General features: G+C 37.5%; 1 long non-coding RNA gene across 1 annotated transcript; it reads right to left on the bottom strand.

Annotated features, from left to right (window-relative positions):
* Positions 1-6,171: 6,171 nt before the first annotated feature.
* Positions 6,172-6,812, bottom strand: LOC311078507. The gene is made up of 3 exons (XR_014605192.1): positions 6,742-6,812; positions 6,403-6,448; positions 6,172-6,257 (listed from the first exon to the last, which is right to left on the bottom strand). It is a non-coding gene; the product is annotated as an uncharacterized lncRNA (long non-coding RNA).
* Positions 6,813-8,932: the final 2,120 nt, after the last annotated feature.

Below are 8,932 nucleotides of genomic sequence, written 5' to 3' on the forward strand. Positions count from 1 at the left end.
ATCAGTTTTGCTGGACAGTTCTCTTTCGCGCTTGAACGAACAATAACACATGCCAAAATGTGTCCGTTTTGTCGAGTATCCTCATAACAATAAGCAGTCTTAAATGAGTTACATAAAGTCTTAAATGAACAAGAGTAAATGAGAAAATGAGATGCGTGAGAGCCTGTCAGCAGCGGCAGATTTTAAAGTGACAGCAGCCACTAATTCTGTAGTCAGTAAAGTTAACCAAAGAACAAAGAGAACAGAGAAAATCACTCACTGCTCTTGACTAAAGAACGCTTGCAGCTTTAATAAGGATTAATCTAATTTAATTCATAATTTATGCAGTGCGGACTGTTTGATAACCTAATTCAATTTCTGTATATTTCATACCTGTTAGACAGGAAGGGCACATGTAAAATTACATTTATTTTTGGGTTTATGTGAGGAAAGTTTTAAGTTCACTTATATTAAAAGTTGTTATCATTTTCAAAAGTAATAAATCATTTTCATGGAGACATCAGTAGCTACAGTGATACTGGCCTTCATTCATAAAAAAAGGCATTAAACAATTGTTTAAAATATACTGTCTTTATGTTGTTTCTATATTACAGTGGAAATTGAGTCTCACATTATTTAAATTTTATTTGCACACAAAACATTAATGGTGAACATTTTTGACTTTATAAAATGATTCTCTCAAGTCTTGTCAATTGGCCCCTATTAAACAATAAAGAAAGTAAGACATATTTTTCTTATACATAGTTTAATAGCCTACTATATTCTTTTTGGCAGAATTTATCATTATAATCAACTTAATTATTTCCTGGATTTTGTATCACCATAGTCCCTAAAGGTATGTAAATGCAGGAAATGTGATTAAAATTGTGGAAAACATTTTTGCTTTTTTTAAAGTGCAAAAACTTTTCCCCCCATTTTGTGTGATGATCAATAAAATGATCAAAGGTTGCCCAGATTGTGTTGAGTCTGCCAGAGTCAAATGCGGATGCTGAGCGAACCTTTTCAGTTTTTGGCCTAAACAAGACTGACACCAGGAACAGACTGTCACTTGATGGCCCCCTGTGAGTGATGGGAAGTTCGGATCATTTTACTCACTCGTTTGTTCGATCTCGTTCATTAAAATGAACGAATCTTTTTTCGAGTCATTTCGTTCATTTAAGGGGCTTTAAATGTTATACTTTTAACAGCCAAATTCCCCGAACACATCCACCTACGCAGTCTTTATCATATTCTGAATGAAGAAATCATTATAATGCAGTCAAAAATAATTTACAGGGAACATAAATGATTACTTTCCGAGTCTTTCGTTCATTTGTCACGTGACAGACGCAATGAACGTTCATGAACGGATTGAACCCTGCTTCAGATACGAGCCTCCTGCAGAGGTGGTGAAGCAGGCCAACACTGTGGCACAACAGGCCTAATGTGTGAAACTTGTGTTGTGGTTTTCTGGGGAGGTGGAGTAACTATTATGTGTCCCTTTTGTTTTGAGATTTTTTATTATTTTGATGTTGTTGTTTTACATGTTTGTTATTTAATCACCTCTATCTTTATTTTTTTATAGTGCAATCAATAAATTAATTGTACATTTTGAAAAAACTTTTTTTTTTTCATAAATCAGAGTTTAGGCTATATAAGTAAACAAGGACTGATGTTTTTAAAATTAGGGTTAGGGTTACGCACGCGCACTGATGTTTTACAGAGTCTCACTCCAGCCAAAGTCCCAAAGTTGGCAACCCTGTGAAGGGAGCAACGAAAGACAACGTAATTTCCTCAGTATTTTCATCTGGGATGTTCCCATGACAACGCAGCGCGTGTCCATCAGCTGAATAGCTGTATACCAGAAATATAGTATTATTGCTGTTAACATAACTGTTGCAAATAAATATACATTTTATACAACAAAGTTTTTAAAATATGCGTTATATCTGTGTGTGAGTGTCTCAACTTTAAAACTTGCCATCTCATATTTGGACCCTAGCTGCATTCTAACATTTCTTATGAAACTTATTTTAACATAACATGACAAAATGTGTACAATGTAACTGATGTAATAGATTAATGTCTTTCCCTCATATTCTTTTTCTCTATCTTTATTTATTTATTTATTTATTTTAGTCTTCAGCTCATTGTTCTTTTTAGTATTCTTATGACATTGAACATATTGTAAATACATTTTGTATATTGTATACAAAGTTGTATGTCATAAACGTGTCATATCTGTATGTTTTGCAAAAAATTAAATAATAATAAAAGTAGACAGCTGTAAGCAAAGAGTATAGAAGTAACTGGGAAATTTTAGCTAATTTGCGGGCATCAGGGAGCCGCTATCAATATGCGGGAGACTCCCGGAACTTCCCAAAGACTTGAGATGTCTGCTATAGAGATATTAAAAACTAGAAACTACTATTTAATTCCCTCAACCGCTTTTGAATTGGAACCGGTATCATTCAATTCTATGACAGCTGTGTTGCGTTCAGTCCAAAATGGCGGCGCTGCAGCTCTGCGCATGGGTGCGTTTGTTGCTATGGAACGTTCTATTGAGTTTCGCCTCTTGTTACTTCTATACTCTTTGCTGTAAGCACCATAGATATCATATAAAGGCTAGATGTCTCGTCCGCGCTGCTGGCCAATGGAGCTCGACATCCGCACACGGCGGCCATCTTACGACAGGGTGCTCGCTCACTCATAACATGGTGCATGTACTTTTAAATAACCATAACTTGCTCAATTTTCTACCGATTTTCAAACGGTTTGGTTTGTTATAAACGTCAGAGATGTAGCTATTATACTGTATACATATGAATAATTATGTTCAAAATGTTTAAGCATTCAGAATTATAGCCACGTTAATAACGTTTGTAAGAAACCAAACCGTTTGTAAATCCGTCCAGATTTCAGCGAGATAAGAGGATTTGTGTGCGTGCTGCTCACTCACCTTAATTCACAGAGCCCTGTCCTAAGATGGCCGCCGGTGATGCCGGAAGTGACTCCGCCTTAAGACATCTAGCCTTTATATGATATCTATGGTAAGCACGTCCCAGCCGGGTCCGTCACTTATTGGGTTCCCCGGAAACATTTCCGTTGTGTTCTGTCCTATTTGCAGCGCGTTTCTGTATTTGGTTGTGTTGTGAACTTTTGCAGCGCGTTTCTGTATTTGGTTGTGTTGTGAGTATTTGGAGCACACGTGTGTTGTGAAACTGATGAAGATGTTTTCTTAATTTGCAGGTGTTTTTCTATTTGCATGTGTTTTCTTCAGTTGCAGCGTGTTGAGCTCTCACCGTATACTTTACTTGTATTGTCTTATACTGTGAGCGCTTTGAGAAGCTCTTTTAAAGGCACTATAGAAAATAAAGTTATTGTTATTATCGGCCGTGTTTTCTCTGGCTGGCTGCAGTTTCGCTCCGAGCGGGAGACTGAAAACCCGAAGTAGAGCTCGAGTGGTCTGTGTTTCGGTTAGTCACTCACAACTTGTTTCAGTTTGAACTGTTTTCATCGTTGTAGAAGGAATAAGTTGAAACGTAAGTTGCTGTGTATTAAATACCATTCTGTGATCTGATTTTTAATAAAAAAACAAAAACGCTTCAGTGCGTCCGCGCTGGTTAAGGAAAGTGTAATGGTCTTTAATATTTCTTATGCTGTTATTCTTGATTTATTGAATGACAGAAAAGTGTGGAATTTTACACTAAAGCCTTTTATTGGAAACATGAACAATACCGATACTCACGGTCAAAAACATTAATAATCTAAATGAAGTAAGATTCATACATGATATAAAAGCATAATGAGAAACACACTATAGTGATTACACAGTTTTACATAAATCATTAACTGTTTACTTTCATTATCACTGTAACGCAAAGAAGATGGCCAGATTACCAGCTCTCTCTCTCTATATATATTTAAATTACTGAAATTACCAACAAACGAACTCTGTCCTTCTTGAACTGTCTACAAACAACAGATGGCATCTATCAGCTCAAGTAACTCATTGATGGCTGTCTATAGACACCTCTTTTATGAGTTTACACGGGAAGCCACGAGCGCAAGGCGCCACAATGTCTGAGATTACGCAGATCCCCTAGGGATATTCTTAGACACTGATTTACACTTAAACACTGATTTATACGTCAGAAAACAACAAGACTTTGTCCGGCCAGATGCGCTGGCTAATGATCTCATCAAACCAAACACACACACACACATAGGCAAGAGAGCAAAAGTTCAGCGGCAGCGTGAACTCTCAGTCCTGGTCACACACACACACACACACACACAGAAACACACATGGATCCTACCACGTGTGATCAAAATCATTTGGTACAATGTTTAAAATGTATTTTCTTGATGGGTGCATGATCCCTTGTCCCAAACATTATGCCTATATAACTTTATTGGTTTGTAATCAATGTGATGTGACTATAATCGTGTATCTGTGTGTCATTATGTCATAGCAGTGCCATTCATGGTATCGTCTTGTTCCAGAGATCCCAACGGTCTCGAATGTTTAACGCAACATATCAGAGGATGCATTGTTTTATTAATACCAGTGATATTAATGTTACGAACGAATCTATCGTTCCAATTTCTAAGAGGAAGGGGGGTATAGATCTCGAAACGTCAGGAGGTGTGCCCGATCCGTTGTTAAAGACGGTTGGCCCACGTCCATGAGAGGGCGTGAGTTTTGGCCCCTTCAAAATATCATGCTTCCCTTCGCTCTTCTCTGATTCCTGCTCTTCCTTCTTCGACCCCGCTGATTCCACTTCCTCTCTTCTCCGGTCGCCCTCATCCCGGACCTCATCCACGTGTAGCGCAGCTCCATGGCAACCAGCTGAACAGGCCTCGCCGTGGCCTCTGGGACACAAACCCCTGTGCCATGTAAAAGCCTGCTGCCTTAGAAACCAAGATTTCTGGCCTCTTCCGCACGGAAGACGAACTTTCTCGGTAAAGTTACATCCAGTGAGACTTTAAACTTCGCGGCACCTGAAGACGCAACAGAAACAGGACACCATCCGCGCTGTCCTGCCAGTTTCAGCATCACCCGAACAAAAGACAAAATCGCAAGTATATTGAGTTGATAAAACTGCTTTCCAGGTTGTCTCGCGAACTTAGGTTTCTGTATGTAATAATTACTAGCTTTTCTCTTCTCTTTATTCTCTTTTATTTCTTTCTTTCATTTCATGTTATCCTGATCACGTATTTTCTTGTTTGGTTAAATGTGTATTTGTTTTATTGTTTTGTATTTTTACGTACGTTTATATTCGTAACTCATATAATCTCTAGTTTTGCATTTATTAAAATTCATAAATACTTTTCACTGTCTCTGTATTTGAAAGCCCACCATTCTAAAGTCAATGAAACAAAAGATCTTAAGCTACAAGCTCGATTTTAGACTACATTCAGTAGTTTTAATTAATAAACTCAATAAAGTTTAATGTTCGTGGCCAGAACCTAAACTTTAGTGGAGTTTGTGAATACCCCTTCTTAACTGTACTGACCTTACATCTACTCGCTGGCCGAGTTAAAGGTTGGTCAGACCGGTTACAGAACGAGGTAATCTCGATAATTGATAAAATAAATGTACATACGACTTATGAATTATGACCATGAGTCATAAATATTAATATTCCCAAGATTCCCCATATTCTTGAGCTAATTCATATTTACCCAGAGTCGTATTCGTTACATCACACATCCATCTATAAAAAGATCGCCTGATTACTTCAGTCACACGTCATCATGACACCCCTGTCAATCATTCAGGGCTCCTCCCACGAAGAGATGCATAAAGGCTGTAATATTTACTGTGTCCAAAACACTACAGCCTCTTCATGTTAGGCTGAATAAGAAAGAAAGAAAGTGAAAACTTTTATACTGAAATATTTAAATAAACGCATAAACAACGTGTCAAGAGGAAAGGCTAATAGATTGGGGTTTGTCTCTATCTAGTGGGTATTCTTACTTACTGGAAGATTTTCATACAGAGACGAGTCCAGTTCAGGTTTACAATCATCAAGTTGAGCAGGCTTTATAAATGAAGACAAAGTAAAAACAGGAGTGTGTTATTTAAATTGCCATATACTTAGTCAATATAGATATGTTCACACTGACATTGAGCGTTTAATTCCTTTTGGCTAAAGGTGAAGAGAGTTTAGTCTTCTGTAGGAAACACTTACCGTTACATTCTCATACACAGGATCACTCAATTCAACATCATAAGTGTTGCGTCTGTCATGATCAGGTCTGGGATGATTCATCTTTGCCATTAAAGAAAAAACAGAATAAAGAGAAAATAAATAATGTCTATAAACAACTCACTAGAAAAAGTCACTAATTCAGACTTTCACTTTTAGTTACAAATGAATTTAGTAAACTACTGAACACCAAATAATTTTTTCTCACCTGAGATTCCTGTGTGTCATTTCTCTTTTTCATCCTCCTGGTTCCCCTTTAAAGACAATGATTTGAAACAATTACAACCAATCAGAACCTATTTGATGTTTAATACACAGATATGATTTTAACTAATGGTATTTCTCTTTGAATGTGATGAAATCTGGTCTATCTTCAGGATTTACTGCTGTAATGAGCTTCAGATTTCATTATTCAATAACTAACGAAAGATAGGATGGGAAATTTTGCCTTAGTTCACGTTCATCATGATGTCTCACTGAATTCACAACTTTCTAACTCAGTCATTCATTCACACACACGAGAGAGTACCACAAACACACATCTTACCAAATCACTAACATCGTAATGATCACTGCAGCTCCACAAACCCCTCCAATGGATGTGTATAATATCACCAGACGTCCTACAACTGAGACAAAAGAGTAAAACATCTGAACAGATTCATTTGAGTCACTATAGAAAGAGTAATGTAAGTATATGAGCCGCTCTACCTTTAACAGTGACAGTTACAGCGTCTGATCTCTGAGATCCATGTTGATTGTGAGCCTGACAGTAGAAGCGTCCACTCTGTAGTGCACTGAAACTCTGTCCAGATCCAACAGCTGAGGTTTCATTCTCCTTAAACCAGCTGAAGTTCAGAGCAGGAGGGTTTGAGTCACTGATGCAGTTCAGAGTCACTGAATCTCCCTCCACTATTACACCAGATCCATTCATCAACACTGAGACGCTCCAGGGAGGGTCTAATAACAATCACCAAATTATTTAAGACCTCTGACACATTTTTAAAATGACTAATATGAGCCAAATTAATCAAAACAGAATTAGCATCTTATGTTTTATAATAAACTTACACATGACGTTTAAAGTCACATTATCAGAGTATTTCTCTCCATGTTCATTGATGGACTTGCACTTGTATTCTCCACTGTCATCAGAGCTGATCTTTGAGATGCTGAAGATTCTTCCAGATCCTACAATCGTTCCTCCTTTAAACCATCTGATTTCTGCAGGAGGGTTTGAGTCACTGATGCAGTTCAGAGTCACTGAATCTCCCTCCACTATTACACCAGATGGACTGATCAACACGGAGACGTTCTTTGGAGGGTCTAAAAAGGACAAAAATTAAAACCTCAAATCATCTAATTCAAACATGATCTCCTAATATTAAAAAGAATAAATGAATCTGCACTCACACATGACATTGAGCTGAACCTCAGGAGAGATGTGAGTGTGTCCGTCTACAGCACAGCTATATCTGCCTGAATCCTCTCTTCTGACTGACTGCAGCAGGAGTTCATTGTTTCTGTCTCTTCTCTCAGTTAATGGCTGTGAGTTTCTGGACCAGATGAATGTTGCTCTGTCAGTCAGAGCGCAGCTGCTTTTACATCTCAGAGTGACTGAATCTCCCTCTGTCACTCTCTCAGGAGACTCCACCTGAAGATCTGAACACAACACACACATTATATCTAGTGCTGCTGTCATACACTGATTATTATTCAACATAATGCACAGAAGAAGAGATAAACCTCACCAAAGTCACCTGTGACAGTAAGAGTGACTCCAGGTTTACCAAAATATTTTCCACCAGGTTTATCAGTGATGAATCTGAAATAGTACATGTGTTCATCCTTCAGTGTCACATGACTCAGTCTGATGTTGCAGTTCTGCTGTTTATCTCCCAGATACTGAAGCCTCTGACTGTATTCAGGGTCCTCAGACAGATCTGGAGGCTCAACACCCTCTTGTAATGGGCCTTTTGTCCAGAACACTTTCATGATCTGATGTCCAGTAGGGTATTTATAAGTGCATCTCATTATCACTGTTGAGTCCTTTAGTGCACAGATGTGTGAAGGACTGTAACTCACTCTCCAATCATCACTAGAAACCCCTGAAACACAGAATTCATCAAACTGTAAATGTTGTTTTATCTGTTATATTGGGCTATGAAAACATGACAATACTTTATTACTATTTGAAAACAGCGACTCATTACAGGAAATATAAGATAAATGTAAATAAATAATCTCAGTGTGAATTACTTTAAGACAGAGGAGTGAAGAGAGAACCAAGAAATCAGCCAAAAACAACAAGCTGCACAATTACAGTTTTTCTGAATTGCTAAAACACATTTCTTGAAACCATCACTCACTTTCTCAAAACCTTAAACACAAAAGCAAATGTTCAAAACTCATTCAGAGAATCTCTGACTCTTCTGGCAAAATCAAACAATGCTTTCAGATCTTACACACATCAGTCAATATTAGAAACACTACAGATCATTCGTTAGACACTACATGAAGAATGGAGAACACAGAATCCAAAGCAGTTACAGGAGAAATATTTATTTATTTATTGTAACAAAGTAAACAAATTTTGCAGTTATATAATAAAGTAGTACTGACACCTGACAGTGGTGAGTGAATAAATACTGTATGCACTGCAAGTACTGTATAGTATTGCACTGAATATTGTATAGTATCGAATGTCTGTATATTCAGCATTTGCATACTGTGAAATA

Source organism: Abramis brama, assembly GCF_963993115.1.
Source record: "Abramis brama genome assembly, chromosome: 2".
Classification (NCBI taxonomy): domain Eukaryota; kingdom Metazoa; phylum Chordata; class Actinopteri; order Cypriniformes; family Leuciscidae; genus Abramis; species Abramis brama.